The sequence below is a fragment of the Sylvia atricapilla genome, chromosome 1 (genome assembly GCF_009819655.1).
Source record: "Sylvia atricapilla isolate bSylAtr1 chromosome 1, bSylAtr1.pri, whole genome shotgun sequence".
NCBI classification, from domain to species: domain Eukaryota; kingdom Metazoa; phylum Chordata; class Aves; order Passeriformes; family Sylviidae; genus Sylvia; species Sylvia atricapilla.
Window position 1 is genome coordinate 82,761,499 of NC_089140.1, and position 17,595 is coordinate 82,779,093.

Sequence of the window (17,595 nt, forward strand, 5' to 3'; positions counted from 1 at the left end):
CTGATTATTACTGCCCAGCTTGAAGGAGCTTGAATGGATGAGCTTGATTTTTAGACATGCTCCTCATGAAATCAAATTTCTTATCACAGCTTCACTGCCTGATAGCAAGGCACACAAAATGTGCTTTGATTTTGAAACTGTTGGCCACTATGTCAATTTCCCCAGTTTCTGAGATGCAGGGATCTTCCTTCAGACTCATTACCAGGAACTGGTGCAGTTCAGCTAAACTGCCTGTCAGATGTCCACAGGAAGTTTATGCTGTTTCTGTAATGTAGACCTACAGAGATATTACCAATATATTTCAGCTGGCTAGAGTGCGCGTTATTTTTTGGCAGAAAATTACATCGAGTTTCTGTCAAAAGTATGAAAAATTTTTTTGACTCAGTGACCCCACAGCCTTGTTATTCCCTGCTCCAGCATGCTGTGGAGCAAGGAGGGCAGCACTGCTGTCCCCCTACAGAAGCACAGGACACTCGTCTCCAGCCTTAGCTGCTCCCTGCAGTGGGGGCAAAGCCACAAGGTGGAGAGCATTACTCCCTCTGGAGAGAAGGAGAGAGAGACGTAGGCATCACCTCCCTTGCCCTTTGGCATGTTAAGCGTTGATGCCTATATAAACACGCAGGACCTGTTCCCATCTGAGCCCTTTGGGCACTTCTGTCAGCAGCAGTAGACAAAAGGGTGTTATTTATTGACATTTCTAGAGGCGCTCGTGGCAGGTGATTCCAAGCCTGCCAGCGCTGCATGGCGAAGTGCTGTGGTGAGCTCTGCACAGCTCAGCCCAGAACTGTTGTTTAGAGGAATTAGTCTGTCAGCATGGTTCAGCTCTTACAAATTGCTAATGGGTTTTGTGCATGTGTTATCTTGAGCTCCAGTCCTGCTGGTTTTGTGTGAATGTACCTCTGGAAAACTATGTCGTTATAACTAATAGCTCTATGTCGCGCACAGTCGGGAGGAAAATTAATTTCTGACTTCTGTCAGGTTTGTTTTCCTTTTATTCCAGGTGGCACAAGGCCCTAGATCCTAATTTTTCAAGTTCCTTTTGTTCTTCAGTTCTTTCCTTGTATGTAAAGGCAATATTTAATTTATCTTTCTCAGCCTTTTGGCTTTGTACTAAAATCATAGAACCATAGAATTTTTGAGTAGGAAGTGATCTTAAAAGTCGTCTACTTCCAGCTCCTCTGAATTGGACAGGGACAATTTCCACTAGACCAGATTGCTCAAAGCCCCATCCAACCTGTCCTTGAACATTGCCAAGAATGGAGCATCCTCGACTTCTCTGTGCAACCTGTTCCAGTGCCTCACCACCTTCAGAGGAAAAACTTATTCTTAATATCTAATCTAAACTTACCCCTTTTGTTTTTAAATTCAAGCTAGGTAGACAAAAGACATACAAAATCCTGTACCCTATGATAGCAAACAGAAGAGGATACTGAGAAAAGAGAATGAGAACAGGAGACATCTAGATCCATCCCCATTACCTTCTCATTTTTCATTTTATATTCTAAATAGTGAAGGCAGATGATGACTGGAAGAAAAATTAATTGCCATTTTTTCACCGGCAATGCCAAGACGAGGAATAAATGGATAGAAAGTTTCACCCAGGCATCCAGACCAATAACTGAATTCATTTGTCTTAGGCCTTTCCCAATAAGCAGTAAGATATCAGTGTCAGAAAATATCTGATGTTCATGTAAAAAAATTCTTTTCTTATGCATAAAGTCACTCATACTGTTAGACTTGGACTAGATTCAGGATTGAAACCTGTATTCTGACTTGAAGTTGTAGCATTTACTTAAAGACAAAGAATCTACTATAGAGTCAGTTCCTAACGTGGGAACTCCTCGATGCTTGAGTAATTCCCAGGTGCAAGGCTATGACAGGAAAAGATGGTCACATTCTTATGACCTAAATTAGTGTAACAGGATCTTTCAATGTGCAAAACAAGAACAGCACAAACCTTGGGCTACTGTGCATGGAATTTTCTGTGCAATCTAAATGGTAAGATTTTATGAAAAATGGTAATTCTTTTATAGATGTTAAATTATTAACCCTTTTATTATTTATGGTAATATTTTTATAATTTGTTTTGTATTAATAAAGATGTATTATGTGAGATGAAATTTCAATTAATTTTGTAGTTAAAAATCCATTCAATTTTTATGCTGCAACATCAGGGTAAGAACATTATAATATCACAGAAACCAGATAGACACAGTGGGAACACTATTTCAACAGTCCATGATACTGGAAAAAAATCTCTCCTTTACACAACTTCAATCCTCAGCTGATGTCAGGCCCAACATCACAACCACAATTTTGTGAATTTATACCAGTCAGATGCCTTTTAAATTATAAGTGGAAATTATAAAAGCCTGATCTTTCTTTTTTTTCCTTTTTTTTTATCTCTCTGCCTTTATCTAACTTCTCTCAGGGACCTGCAACCTGTTAAAGCAATAGCCACATTTTCTTAATAATAATGTCTCAGGTTAGAGCACCTGGCACAAGCTATTCAGTAGAATCTTGGGCTATTGTCAAGATTTGATTTTATTTTCTTCTCCTATAGGAGCTCATGGAGCTGTGCATAGAGATTTTGACTGAAAAAATGATTGCTTGACCTGAACCTTGGTTTGGCTCACAGTTATACACCTTACAGTGCACTGTTTCGGGTTTATTTTTTGGTGGTTGTTTTTGTTTGGATGTTTGGGGTTTTTGTTGGTTGGTTGGTTGCTTGCTTGCTTGATTTGGGGTTTTTTGGTGTTTTTGTTTTGTTGGTGGTTTTGTTTGTTTGTTTGTTGTTTTGTTTTGTTTTTTGTTTTTGTTCTTTTTGGTTTTTTTTGGTTTTTTTTTGGTTTTTTGGGGTTTTTTGTGTGTGTATGGTTTTTTGTGGGTTTTTTTGGTAGATTTTTTTTTTGTAGTTTTTGTCTGTTTAAATGTTTTCAGTTGTCTTTTTTTTAAAACAAGGTAGACCAGCCTGGCTGCAGAATAAGTGCAGCATTGGGAGTAAGAGAGTCGTGTGTCATGTATTTCTAACCTAGCATGATGATGAAGTGATGGCAATGATATTCCAGAGGACCAAGACCCAAGGACTTTTCAGTCCAATGTCGCTTCTTCATGATGTCTTTGAAAGTACTAGATGTTTGCTTAGTAGGCATCCTCTTTGTTCTTGTTCTGTAGGGAAGTTTTCCACCACATTGATTTACTTTCTGGTTTATAACTTAAAGTAACAGCAATGTCCAGAGATATGAAACTTCCATTAATTGCTTCATAAATTTGAAAACATTAATGATCTACCTCCTTCCTCTGATGTTTTCCAAGACTGGTCATTGTTCCAAAGGCCATAGCAGAGATAGGAAAGACTTACACATCAAGCTTTTGGTAAGGGATATCGTTCTGAAAAATTGTCGCATGTTTTTTACCAAACATTAGGCATGTGGTTTTGAAACTTAAATTTGTTAACCCCCAGCTCAGGCAAGCTCTGTTCAAGATCAGTGCAGCTGCATAAATACTAAATATCTGTTATAAAATATGCCAGCAATAACTTTTAGACTAATAAATTTTCCATCTCTAATGCTAAATGAAAAACACATTTAAGGCTCTAAATTTAGTGTCTCATTGCTAATATAGTTTTTCTGTCTATTTTAGTACCAACATTATGAGTAATCTTTTTATAATAGACACAGTCTCATGTATGCTCACATTAACATATGAGTAGACTAGTGAACATTAAACAGTTTGATTGCATTTTTTCAAACAAGTGTAGGCATACATCTGCAACAAAACTTATCTGCATTTTATACAAAGAGCTTGTATGCACACAGATATTTAGGTTCCAAGTCTATGACTGGCTTTACATACTGAGAGCTCAGAGAGCTTAGCATAAAAGGCTGTCAGGAATTGCTCCTTAAAAAGCACTAAAATGTCATGGGTTTGTTGAGGGTTTTTTAATAAATATTTTCATAGTATCCTCTGCTTCTAAGGAAAACCTAAGGAAAAACATGGGGGCTTATCTAGAATTTTCTGATATTTAATATATAATATATTTCTGATAAAATTTTCTGAAAAGTCACTTCTGTCTTAATCTGAAGTTTGTACACATTTATTTTTCTTGCACACTGACTTTATGTATGCCCTACAGGGTTACCCTTGCTAATTCAGAAAAAAAAGATAAAGTGGGTTTACCAGAAAAAGGTACACATGGCATGTGTTAAATCAAAGCAAATCACGCTCCCTGAGTGAGAACATCACAGCAGCATGAAAAGGAAGCAGTGGTCTCAGATATGCCTGCATGCTAAATATAAGTCCCTCTTTATCTTGTTCCCCCGCCCTCCCCACCTTTAGTAAACAGTTTATTGCTATGATGTTAAACAGAACTTTGAGAAATTTATCCTATTCCAGCCCTTTCCTACTCTGTATAGTCACTGCAGGGATCACCAGGCTCTCTGTGAGCATTGGCTGGTTTTTCCTGTCTGTGTCGTTCCTGCAGGAAGGGCTTCAGCAGCGCCCCCAGCAAACACTCAGGTTCCTATCTGCCCGTCAATGTGTTGGGAAGAGATTCAGCAAGCTCCAAAGAGTTGCCTAGCATTCTACTCTTAACCATTACTCTTAAAATTTCAACAAAGCCCTGAGCCTCCTCTGTTCTCTATACTCTAAAAGCAGTGTTTCCAAACAATAATCACCTGTCTTGGCTCCAAAAGTCTATGGCCTAGTTTTACAGTGTGTGGCAGGCAAGCACATTTATAGCTATTTGTTGATGTGTGTAAGACTGCCCTGAGCTACCTGGATACCTGACAGAAGGACACAGCAATTTTTGCCTCTCAAGCTACAACTCGTGTTTAGCAATTGCTTTCTTATGTTTGCAAGACACAGGGAATTAATTGAACTAAAAGCTTGATCAAAATAATTTAACAAATTTAACAAAGGAACCGCTGTTTTCTTATTTATCTGTGAAAGAATTCACATTATTTTAACAGCACAAAGAATCGTCCTCAGTAAAACTTGACTGTCAAGATTTTGTATCCTCAGAAGGTAATTCAGTTAATGTTCTCTCCTTTTCTGAGAGATAAATGCTGAGGAAAAACATGGCTTTTTCCTTATTTAATTTTGTTGGGTTTGGCAATACAGCAGTTGCAGTTACAGATCCTAATTTTATACCCTGCATGTGTTAGGAGGTGTAAAGTTACGAAGTGTATCCACTTGGTATATTTCTGTAGCTAAAATATTTATATGGGGCATGCTGCTGATGCCCCAAGCTGTTAGGAACCGATTATTGAGAGGTGTCTGCCAGAGCTAAGGTGAAAAGGAGACCATATGCTGAAGTCAATAGTACAGATTTTATTTAGCAGTAAATGTAAGGTAGAGAGAGATGAAAAGAAATAGGAAATAAAGGGGGGCAGGGGAGAGACAGTTAGGGAGAGAGAGATTACATAGCAAGATGTCACCACCTGTAGATGCAGATGGCATCCCACTGGTCCTTTTGCTGCTGCTCTGCTAGGTGGGGGTCTCAAGAGTCATTCCTCTGGAGGAATTTTTAACCTTTATACCAAGTTCCCAAGTTCTGGGTATTCACAGGGCGATCACAGATGTTGCCATAATTTGAGGTGCCATGTGTATAAGCAGTTGATTCACTTCTCAGAGTTTGCCACAGTGGGATTTTTTGTCAAGATGCATTAACTAAGGTGTGCTAACCAAATCTCAGCTCCACTTGGTCTGGAATTAACACCTTCTGGTTGCCAATTCCTCTCTGCTTATCTCAAGTTCCTGCTGTTCTGTGGCCTTGACAGTTTGAGGCAATTGTGAGGTTTAAATCTCCTACACAAGCTAAAAAATCAGCACAGGCGGGCCAAGAGGGCTAAATAAATTCTTTCATACCCTCTTTCTGTGGATAGGGCTAGTTCTTGAACTGCGATGTGTGCATGGGAGTCAGACTGGAGAAGTTCCTAGTTCTGATGGGGTACCTGTGGTCTGGGCCTCAGTCACAGCACACAGCAGTGTCTGTGAGGAAAGGTGAGCCATGTCTTACTGTTTCTAGGGGGCAGGAGGCAAGCACAGAGCTTCCCAAGCTATCTGTGTCAGGTTTATTAGGTAGCTAACTTTGGTGGTGGTAGTTACGTACACAGCAAGTGATGGGAACAGCTGTCTCAGAGTGTCTCAAAGCCCTGAGTTAGGTGGCCACATGCAGGCAGTATTTACCTTGCTCAGAGACTTGTTCTGGGTTTGCTCTGGGTTGTGGAGCCTCCTGGGGTTGCTCCACAAGCAATGCAAACTTTGGTTGTTACCAAATGACTCTATGGTGAAGCACTTGGGTTTTTTTTTTTGTCTTATTCCTCAAAGCAACTGAAGCACAGCCAGCCAAAACAATTTCCTATTAAACAGAGTGTGTAACAACCATTTAAAAAAGTAACTCAATGCAAGCTTCTTTTTCAGACCTTTTGCACTTCTATTCCAAGGGGGTTTTTCCTGTTAACTTAATTAATTTGCCATTTAGGAGTGAGGAAGGAGAGGGTCAGTATCAAAGCATCACATTTTCTAACAAGTTATATCTGCAATTGATTTTTTCCACCATACACCAAAAATTACACAGTAAAAAGCCATTTCCAAAATAAATTATAGAAATTACTTTTCTTCTATTGCAGGTGAAACAAAGTAAAATTACAACCCCTAAAGTAAAAAAGTAAGGTAAAAATTACAGCCTGCATGCTGGTGTTTATTTAAGAACCAGCAGAACTAGATCTTTTACCCTGCATGTTCATGGCACACTGATTCCCTCACCTTACCCTGGGCTTTATTCCCAGGTCTTGAATTTCCTACCCACAGGTAAGAGTGAAGATAAGCTCAGAAAGTATGGGCAGAAAGTCATACTAGTTCTTACTCTGCCACTGTTCTGTCACCAGTTCTGGGTGTTACTGGGCAAGGTCCTGGGTGCTCAATGACATTGATTTCCACCAAAAATCTGATCTCCAAGATCTGCAGGTTATGCATTTTCATCCTTCCAACACCGTTTCTTCTTTTTCTCACCTGCTTTTCTTTCCAGAATTCAAGCCCCTGATTTCCCAATCTAAATAGTCCCTGTGCAAAAGCAGAATGTATGACCAGTGCCTTGTATCTTATCAGTTGGCAGACTGGGATCATGCCACTTGTCTTTCATCCACATGTGCACTCACCCACACACACGTTACTTGTCGGCATTACCAACTTAAATATTTTTTACCTTAAAACACCTCCTAATGACAATGATCCTTCCAAATTTTTTTTGTGCTGCTGTTCAATTCAGGGTCTATTTCCTTGTGAAGACCAAGGGCAACTGTAGATGGTTATTAAAAATAACCTGAGAAGTCAAAGGAAACAAGAAATCCCGTTTAAATGTGCTCTTTTCCTCTCTCATTTGTTACTTTCATTTAGGAGCCTATCTTGCTGATCTGTCTGTGTCTTCCTTTAACTGCACCCGAGAAAGAATTGGCTGGTGAAAACTTACACCACTATATTTGAATATTTTATGGATTACTCCAAAGCAAGTGGTATGAGTAATGAAATACATCCTGCTATGTGTAAAGAGGCTGATTTAATGACACAAGAACTTTGCCCCATCCCTGGAAGTACTGCTGCAAGTGTTCAAGGTCAGGTTGGATGGGGCATTTAGCAACCTGGTCTAGTGGAAGGTGTCCCTGCCTATGGCAGGTGGATTGGAACTAGATAATCTCTAAGGTCCTTTCCAACACAATCCATTCTGTGACTATGATTCTATGACTCTGAACTTCAGGACTTTTAGCTGCTAGTCAAAGGACATTTTCTTCAAGTTAAGCATGGGCTTACCTAATCCCTTAATATGAATATGAAGCTCATATTGTTAAAGAGAAGAGGCTGCTGGGGTGATCATGGTGATTTATGTGAGTCTCCCTTCTCCTCAACTACCAGTAACAACAGATCTTCTGTTCTCTGTTCTAAGTGCATTTTATGCATTCAGGACATTTTATGCATTCATTACATTTATGCACTCAGGAAAGTACCCTGCTTCATCTGCTGGGTACAGATTGCTCTGCTTCTGCAGATCCGAGATTTCAAGTCACAAGGGGGATAACAAACTTGGTGTAAATTTAAAAGATATCTTGAAAGGTTGATAGGATAAATAAATGTTTTGTTTATTCAATATCTGTGTCATATCCATCCAGTTCAACTTACATAGGTTCTAACAGTTATGATCAACTCCTCGTAACTGGAGAGCAAGGGTCATCCTCTTCCTGATAAGAAACTGCCAAAAGAAAGCATAAACTGAATGTGGTATTATTATGAGACAATTCCACCAGCAGGCTTGTGAAGAGCCCACAGTACTATTCAAAAAACTTTGTTTTGAATGGAAAAGGCAAAAGTTCTGGAAATTTTAGGGAGATATATAGTTTTGAGATTTTTATTGATTTTATTTACCTATGTGTGAAGTGCGCAGTTTGAGATATTGATATAGGCAGAAACTAATTCATTATTATTAAACTATATTTTCCATTTTTAAAATACGAGAAAGTATTTTTTCTTCAGTATACATATATATTAAGTACATATATGTAAATATATAAATCTAAGAATTGGAATATATGTATTGTTGTTGGGTTCTGTATAGGGATGAGCTCCACGGTCTTTCACTTACTGGTCTTTCTGCTGAGATTTTCCAAAGTGTGGTGCCATGGTTTATGTGGCCAGCTGTCTAGTAGGAAGGGATTGCCATGTTTACCTAAATTAAATTTACTTGCTGACAGATGGCTATGAATTTTGTTCACAGTCAGCAGCACCTGAATTATTCAAAGGTAAGAAGCTCTATATTGTACTGTGGCTCTATTTTGTATAATTTTGCTGTTGTCTGTAGCCATTTTATTGGCAACATAATGGAAGGATATATGTGAGTAGAGAAGAGACCAAACCACATACCCAAAGGCACTGTTTGACGAAAGACATGAAAATAATATCAAGTTTATTATGACCAATTCCTATTGGTATTTCAGGGAATGGAGTAAATGCTTCTGACTGAACTCATAAAATATTACCACAGATAACTAATAAGGGATTTCCTATTTATGAAGAAAATAACTGCAAAGCAAGGTAGGTCTACAGAAATTAATTTGTTTATATTAGCTGGAATTGGTTTTAAGATCATGTTTTAGAAGTATAAACTTTATAACTAGTTAAGGCTCCATTGCTACTTTCATATTTTTCTTATAAGAAACCTGCTGACAAAAACAGCTGTCTGCCCTGGTTTCTGTATTTTTGGTGAAAAAGTAATGAGATACCTTTCAGGGAAATAACCCACTCTTAAGTGGGTATTCTAGAAAGGACTCAGCTTTGGGAATGTAGAAGACCTGACCTGTAATAATAACAGAGTAATTCCTCCCATAAAGACCAAATGTGCCTTACCATTTATGAACAATAAGTAGAAGGTCACTTACTTCTCCATGAAAAAACCTACAAAGGAGGAAGTAACAAGCTCATCTCTCCTGTGCACATCTGAAAAACCCAATGCTGTTGTTAAGATCTAGGACAGTGGCTCCAGTGTCTATGTCTAAAGTCATGAACACAAGGAACAAAGGAAATCAGTTGAAAATGTATAAATTTCTTTTTTCTTACCAACGCTTATAGGAATGCTTTTGCTCTTTCAGTTTGAGTGAGAATTGCATGTATACATTTTGGGGAGAAAATGTTGCCATCAGCACTTATCTAAAAGTAGGTTCAGCCTTTTTCTTTATGTCCAGTTCTATGTAAGAACCAGTGTTGTATATAAAATAAAACAGTGAGCTGTCCAACAATTATTTCTGTTACTGTGCTGGTGAGCTGAGACAAAACTGATAGACAAGGTGGGATAAGGATGAAGGAGAGGGTATTCATTTCCCCATTGTTGTCCCACCTTGTCTGCACAATAGCATGAATAATTGTAGTGGTCTTTAAGAAATTCAAGTATAATTCATAAAGAAATGGGACAAATCTTTGTAAGTTCACATGTGAAATAAATTTTAAAAATCCACTACTCAGAGAGTTTTTGTAAGAAGCTATACCTTTTTTAGTCTACCTAATGATTTAACTTTTCAGTTAAGTTTCAATTTCATTTTTTTAACTTATGACAATGGTACTGTGACCTGTGTCGATCACAGTTACAAGACCACCTGCAAATCCAAATTCAATATCAACACATGGGTCTCTTTTATTCTTAGACGGAAATATCCAATACCAGTAGAATCAAAATACTTTTATTTCACAACAGATAATGTAGATGTCACAAGATACTTTGATATCTGTCCATACCATTCACCGTTTTTCATATGGGAACTCAAATGTTGAATTCTGGAAAATAATTTTCTCTCTTGATGTGACTTCTTGGTCACTTGTTCTTTCTAGTTCCTTTCTTTCAGAACAACTAGCACTGTGGTGGTCTGTGTGTTGCACTGTGAAGCACTTCAGAGCTATGGGGTGAACTTTCAGGATGTTGCAGTCATTAAGGTTTGGGTCAGGCACATGCAATCCAAGTGCAGACAGGCTTGAGATGGGGACATAGCAGTCATAAATGACACAAGCACTGCACAGCAATGAAGGTCCTGAATCTGTTAATCAAGAAGATAAAAAAAATTGTCCCAAGCTTCCATGGTCTTCAATGCTTACTGAAAGGGTGCTCCACAGACAGACTGTGCTGTGGTCAGTGTTTTTTTTCCATTTGGAGAGGGCTGACCTTCCTGTGGTGTTGGGCCATACATAGTGTTCAGGCACCAATGTGGGCATTCCATGCTAGTATTGCTCAAGTATATGGAATATTAGCTTACAATTAAAAAATCAGTTTTAAAACAGGAAGAGCTTAATATTAAGAATAGAAATCTAATAATATCTACTTCACTGTTTTAAGCACAGTATAAACTATGAAAGGTACAAAAAACTGTTCTATGAGCAAGACAGTAATGATTTTCATTTTTCTTTTTCATTATGTAAATTGCTTCAGCTGTGAGTTTTTACCCAAGAATGGTTCAAAAGGAATGGATTTAGGCAACAGGCATATGCTGGTTTCCTTTCACACTCAAGCTAAAAAACTATCAAATATGAATGATATCAAATTATCTTTGGCACATTGTAAGTCCCAAACAAATTCTTTGGATACAGAAAGAGAAGTGTTTTTATCTGATCAAATATCCACATTCTTCTACAAGTAAAGAAAAGAATCTGCTAAATCTGCTATTACTTAGAGCTAGCCTCTAGGGGAAAGCCCAAATGAAAAAGTAGACCAAAATAGTTATCACTTTTATATTAAAGATGTAAAATCAGAATATATAAGAAGGATTAACAAGAGTAAATGTGATATTTAGGGCCACTAATCTATAATATTATTGTAATAAATAAATATACAATATATTCTTATGCCACAATATTCTGATAAATCTTAAAACTAAAACCAAGGTCTTGAATCAGGAAAAATAAATCACTTATGATCCAAGTGTGGTTTCTTTCCTCTGCCACATTGATTCTTGTTGATTTCAAAAGCTGTGTGAGACAGAAGGATCTTTGGCACTGTGACATTTGAATGATTCTGTGAATGGTTTGAATTTTCAGGTAACATGAGGTGGGGTCTGACCAACAGACGTGAGGTTTGTCATTGGTGCACACAGCTCACCCAGGTCCACATCTACCAGATGAGTTTGATTTGAACAGGACTTAACAAGCATGTTCCAGTATTTTATCCCATTATACTCTGATCTCTTATTCTAAATAGATTCTAAACCAATACCAATTATTTTAAAGTAAGAATCAGTTTTGAGTTTCGTAGTTATTTAAATAAAAAAAAAGTAGTGAAAGCTTGGTTTTCTTGGCTGTTACCTACTGTACTTTTTTTTTTTTTTTTTGTGGCCTGGTGACTGAGACATGGTTGGGGCAGTTTCTCTCCAGGAAAAACTCAAGAACTGTAAACTTAAATACACTTTCTATACTTAATCTGCTGTACATTTTCAGACATGAAGCATTTCTTAACCAAACTTTTGGAGTCTGCAGTGAATTTGCTATAAAGTGTTGATATCTACATCAAATTTATACAGTCACTTATTTACCATAAAAAGTCATAATTTTATTGATAGCTAGTCTTACATATGGATTACTAACAAAGCAATTCTCGCAAGCAATGAGAATATTCTATCTTAACAAAAACATTGACTTTCATTCTTCCCAGTAAAAAAGAGCAATAGAACCCTTTTGACTTATAGAATACCTTCTATACAGTGTTAGAGCCACCATCTAGAAAAATCTGTATTTAAAAAACTTGGTGGAAAAAATTTTGGTGTGCTGGAAAAATTCACAAAATTTAATAAATCATTGAATGTAGCAGGATGAGATTGAGGGAAAAATACTCCTACTTCCTTCACATAAAAATCGAACCCTAAAAGTTTCCACTAGGTCATGAAAATACCATTTCAATTTAAGGGACACTATATGTCATTAGCGCTAGCTGGTTGCTTCGTGACTTACCCTGCATTCCTTACTTATGGTATTTTTTTCCCAAGTTAACCAATTCAAACATGCCATAGATACCATATACATATAATTTATATGATCTTCTGAAAAGATCTTCCATGTTTCATCCTGTAGGGAGTTAGAAATTTGTTTTGTTACTAATTCTGCAGTTACAATTCACTTATGTTTTCTCCCAGCAGTGCGTTACAGGTGAAAAAAAATGGTTATGGTTCATTTTACAGTACTGGTCCTGTCATATCTTTGAAAATCAGTCCCTCATATTTCTGGAAGACAGATGTATGGGAATAACGTGTGGATCTTGCATATGGACATATGGGAACACCATACTGAAATCCTGGTACTTACTTAAAAGTAACAGTTTTTCTTGTCTTGCACTCATATTAGGCAGGTTTCACTTCAGTTACATATCCTGGTGCTTAAAGACACATTCGTTTGAATCCCATAGTGGGAAGATTGCCTGTATTCATTTAATATAGCCAACAATATAAAAGAATAATTAAAAATCCATGCTAAATTAACAAGGAATTTTATAGTCTCTGATGATTCTGTGGCAGTGAGATTCTCCCTAGCTAATCACGTTAGCTGTCCCTGCAGGACCCAGATGATTATATTCATTCCAGAAATTGCTAAGTATTAATGAGCAGAATTTGTTGTAGCAGACCATTGATGATGAAAAACATGTACACAGAAAGTTTATCCCAATCAAAATTAAACAGTAAAAGACAAAGTAATTATTCTGTAGATGAGTGACAGCCCACTTAGGCATATTTCAATTGTCCAACAAATTATTCTCCAGGAAAATCACACATGGACCACCAGTAGTATTTTAACTGGCCTTCTCATCTTACCTTTCTGCTGAAAAGCTACACTTGGTGGTTAAACCTGAGAAGGAAGTAAATATGGATGTGAAGATGTCAAACAAGATTCAGCCAGCACTTTCTGAACTGTCAGCAGCCTTATTCAATGATGATTGTGTGTCCATGTGCTTCCCTAGAGATGTGATGTGTGCCTGTGCCAAAGCTATTTACTAGCAATTTTTTTAAGCAAAGAAGTGAATAATTTTTTTTTTTCTTCTGATATTGGAAAAATAAGGCTGTATAAATCCCTCACTACATTCAGCTGAGTTCCAATACTTCTGATGGAATTCAATGATAACATTCTAATTGAAGGTAAATTAAACCAGAGTATGACCAAGTGTTGTCACACTAAATGAAAATTTAAATTATACCAGTAACAGACAGGTCTGTCCTAGGATTATGAATTAAAGAGTGTGACATTTTGGTTTCAGGTTAATCAATGAATGCTCCACAAATATTTTTGAAGCCTTCCTTGATGTAATATAGGCTAAATTAAATCTTAAGTTCTGACAGACGCTGAGCAGGAGAGCAAAGTAAGTACATTTTGGAGCAGAAAAAATATGAGGCATAGAATGAGAAGCTTTTTGTTCAGGAGATGTGAGGCCCTCCTAGCTTAGGGCTCCTCCTCTCCTTCTACCAGTACATACAGAGTGGCACTTGGCTGGTATATAACCAGCTGGTATCTGCTCTCCTGAGCTTTTGAAATATCAAAGGAAACAATTTTTTGACAGGAAGAGAACAAGTCTGACAGATCAGTGAAGCTTTCCTTCATATCTCCTAGGTCTTGTTTTTGACACCCTGTTTACCACAGAATGTGCTGCTATACTTTCCCAAGGGGGTGCAGCCAGTGTCTCAGCCAGCAGAGGGAATGGCAGAGGGAATGCCAGCTGCTATGTGCAATGTCATTGCCTCAAGGGCTCGTGTGAATGCAAGGAGGGACTGCACTGAAATTTTTTCCTCCCTCTCCTCTGTTTTTGGTCAAAACACAACTGGAATTATATAATTTTATCACATTGACATATCTATCACAGTTTTATTTTGCAACAGTTATAACTCCCATCTCCTTGTGGGTTCCTGACATGCAGCCTGCTCTGGCCCCCACGCTGACCCAGAAAGAGCTCAGGCAATTTTACTGACTCGTGCTCTCCTCATGATCACAAACTTGGCTATTCACTGCCATCCACCCCCTCTAAAACAAAACCCCTGGCATGAATTTGTTCCACTTTAACTCACCCATCATGTCAATCTCTCCCCTCCTTTCTGCTTCTTCAGATGTGCGGAAAACAAGCCTCTGAACAAAAAAATAAAGCCCTTCATCAATAAAGCTTGTCAGCTGTGGGCTCTGTGACTGCATTTTCCTGCTCTTTAGCAGCAGATCTTAATATCTCTAAGAAAACGACTGCACAGCTCACAGCCTGTACTTTTCATCCATCCATAAATGCACAGCTGGCATCCTTATGGGATTTTTCTATTTTGCATATTCAGCCTAGTGTTTTTAAACCTTCAGATGGTCTGTATCATTTCTCCTTTTGGGGAAAAAGAAATTGTAGAAGTAGAGGGCTGTTCTCTAAATCCTCTGGATTTATCTAAGGTTAGCTTTGGGATTTGGATGGAAACCCTTTCCATTTATTATTCACTACTACCTTTCTTGAGGGCCCAGAATCCAGGAGGTTGCTAGTAAAGAAAAAGTCTTAGACTACCATTTGGAAGTATGGAGCCTCTCTCTAGCTAGGTAAGGGTTGTTGAAAACACAGCTCCCTGGCACCAGTTCAATGCTTTGTCCCAATTACCATTTTCTTGACAGGGAAAATTGTTTGTTGAGTGCTAAAATTAAGAGTCCTACTAATTCAACCAGAAGGAGACACACACACACACACAAACACACACACACACACACACACACACACACACACACAAATACACACAATGGGAGCAGATTTATCAGTTTGTTCCAGTTTTAATGGCTTTTTTTTACTCACTTATACAGCACTGTCAAAAAGGTGTCATTTGGAGACACTTGCATATTTAATCCCTGTGATTAAATTTTGCTCTTTTGCTCTCCTGAACTCTCAAAGAGTTTTGTTAGGCTTCATATTTTCTCATTTATTGTGGTCTTTTCAGAACTAGAGCAGATCAGATATGGTCGCTAATGCAACTTGTAACAAAACACTTCTTTTTCCTTTAGACAGATAATTCTGTCTTGTTGAGGACCTGTTCTCAATTTCATTGATGACTATCAAGAGAAATGGATTGTCAAAATCTCTCCAACTATATGCAAAACCGTATTTGCTAGAAGCATGATGAGTTACATCAGAACAGTTCTAACACTCATGAATCCTACTTTCCTAGCTCTGTGTTGCTGCAGTGGAGTCAATAACCTCATGGAGTTATGTCAGTGGAGTGCAATAACCTGTCCAGAAACTAATAATCAATACAAATATTGCAGCTAAGAATAAGTTATTAACCCCTTTTCTTTTTCATATAATAGTATAGATAGTAAACAAGTTATTTTAAGAAGCTGTTTAATTTCCCTCTCCTGTCCAAATGGAACCAGAATCACTTCACAAGCTGGTATGTCTGAAAAACAATGATTAATTTTATTACTTTGATTGAAAATTCTGAGTGCTCACAGGCTGACTGAATTCTGGGAAGATTTTATGGGATGTAGTAAAATTAGAGCATAGCTCTCTTGTCTTTGCACCTGCTGAGAGAAGAACCCTGTGACATTTCACTCAGGCTTGGAGAACATTGCTAAATGTAAAAGAAAACCAAGCCATCCTTTCTGACTCAAGTGGAAGAATCCAAGTTATCTCCTAGGCTTCATATAACAGGAGACTTGGATCCCTCTAGTGGGATCTTCAAAAGGCAATATATTCCCCAGAGGAGCACCTGGTCGGCTCACTTGGTGTATAATGATATATAGAGGTACATGGTGTGAAGTAACATAAAAGCTCAAGGCTGAAGATTTATCTTCTCCTTTATTTTTCGTGGCTTGAATTGATCCTACTGGAGTACGCAGAATGACCACTGGAGTAGGAATCTTATCTGCATTTCTGTTAGTCTGTTGTAATCTGCAAGTTGCAGCACCAAATCAGGAAACAGTAAAAAATGTTCCACTCTTCACTTATTGTAAGTGTTCTTGATGAATAAGTTCCTATTTTATTATTTTGTCATCACACAATTTTTAGATTCAAGTCAGAAAAAAATAATCTGTTATATTTTGTATGGTGATGTTAAAACTTAAAGGTCATTAAAACACTCGTCCAAATTCTTTTTTTATTCTGTATTAATTTTATGTTTCTTTTTTTGTAAATCCTGGTATCACAAGACAGGTATTTACATTCAGTTACAGAGTGATAATGGTAGGCACACTAAATCTGGCTATGATGGCAAAGTTAGCTCAGTTATTAACATCTTAGAGCCAATGGAAGTTCAGGAGTCTGGTCCAACAGAAATATTGTTTCCTGAAAATATATTGTTTCCTGAAGATTGCCAAGTTTGATGACAAGTGAATACAACAAGCAAAAAATCACTATCATTAGGCCTCAGGTGTAGCTTCAAAGGGCCAGAGTTTTACTGAGATATTTGCAAGACTAGGCCAGTTTGGTCCGAGAGTATACAGGCACTTTATAAATGTGCATTTCTAAAAGCTTGGTCTTGTAATCCCTAATTTCTCAGGACTGCTGCAAGAACTAGAGAATTGAGGTCGTTTGTTACCAGCACTTATCTAAGCTTGCTTAATGTCTTTTAGATATTTGCAAATAAATACATCTGCTTTCAAGGGACTGGGCATCTACTCTTCTCCATTAACATGCACTTAATAGAAGCAAATTGCCAACAACCTACTGATGGGTGTCATAAACTGTTTTCACAGTATGATTTAGACTTTTCATCAATCTACATTGTGTAATGGCATTTGCACATTATGCATGGTCTAAATGATAACTACATGCATAATAGAGCCTGTGCTCTACATTGCTTAAAGACCTTGTTGTACTCTAGTTATTAATTCTATTTCATTTTGACCTCTTTGAACAGACTGGGAGAAAACTTGTAAACTTGTTTGGGAATAGATTTTCCAAATTTAGGGAGCTGCCTCTTAGTAATTCTCCTTTCTGTTTCAGGAAACGTCATTGAAGGGGTTTTTTTAATCAATGATGTGTGGAATATTAGGTTATGGATTTTTTTCACACCTAAAACAATGCATCCAGCTCAATTCTTTATGATGCTTCCTGTTTTTCCTTACTTCTGGGAGATG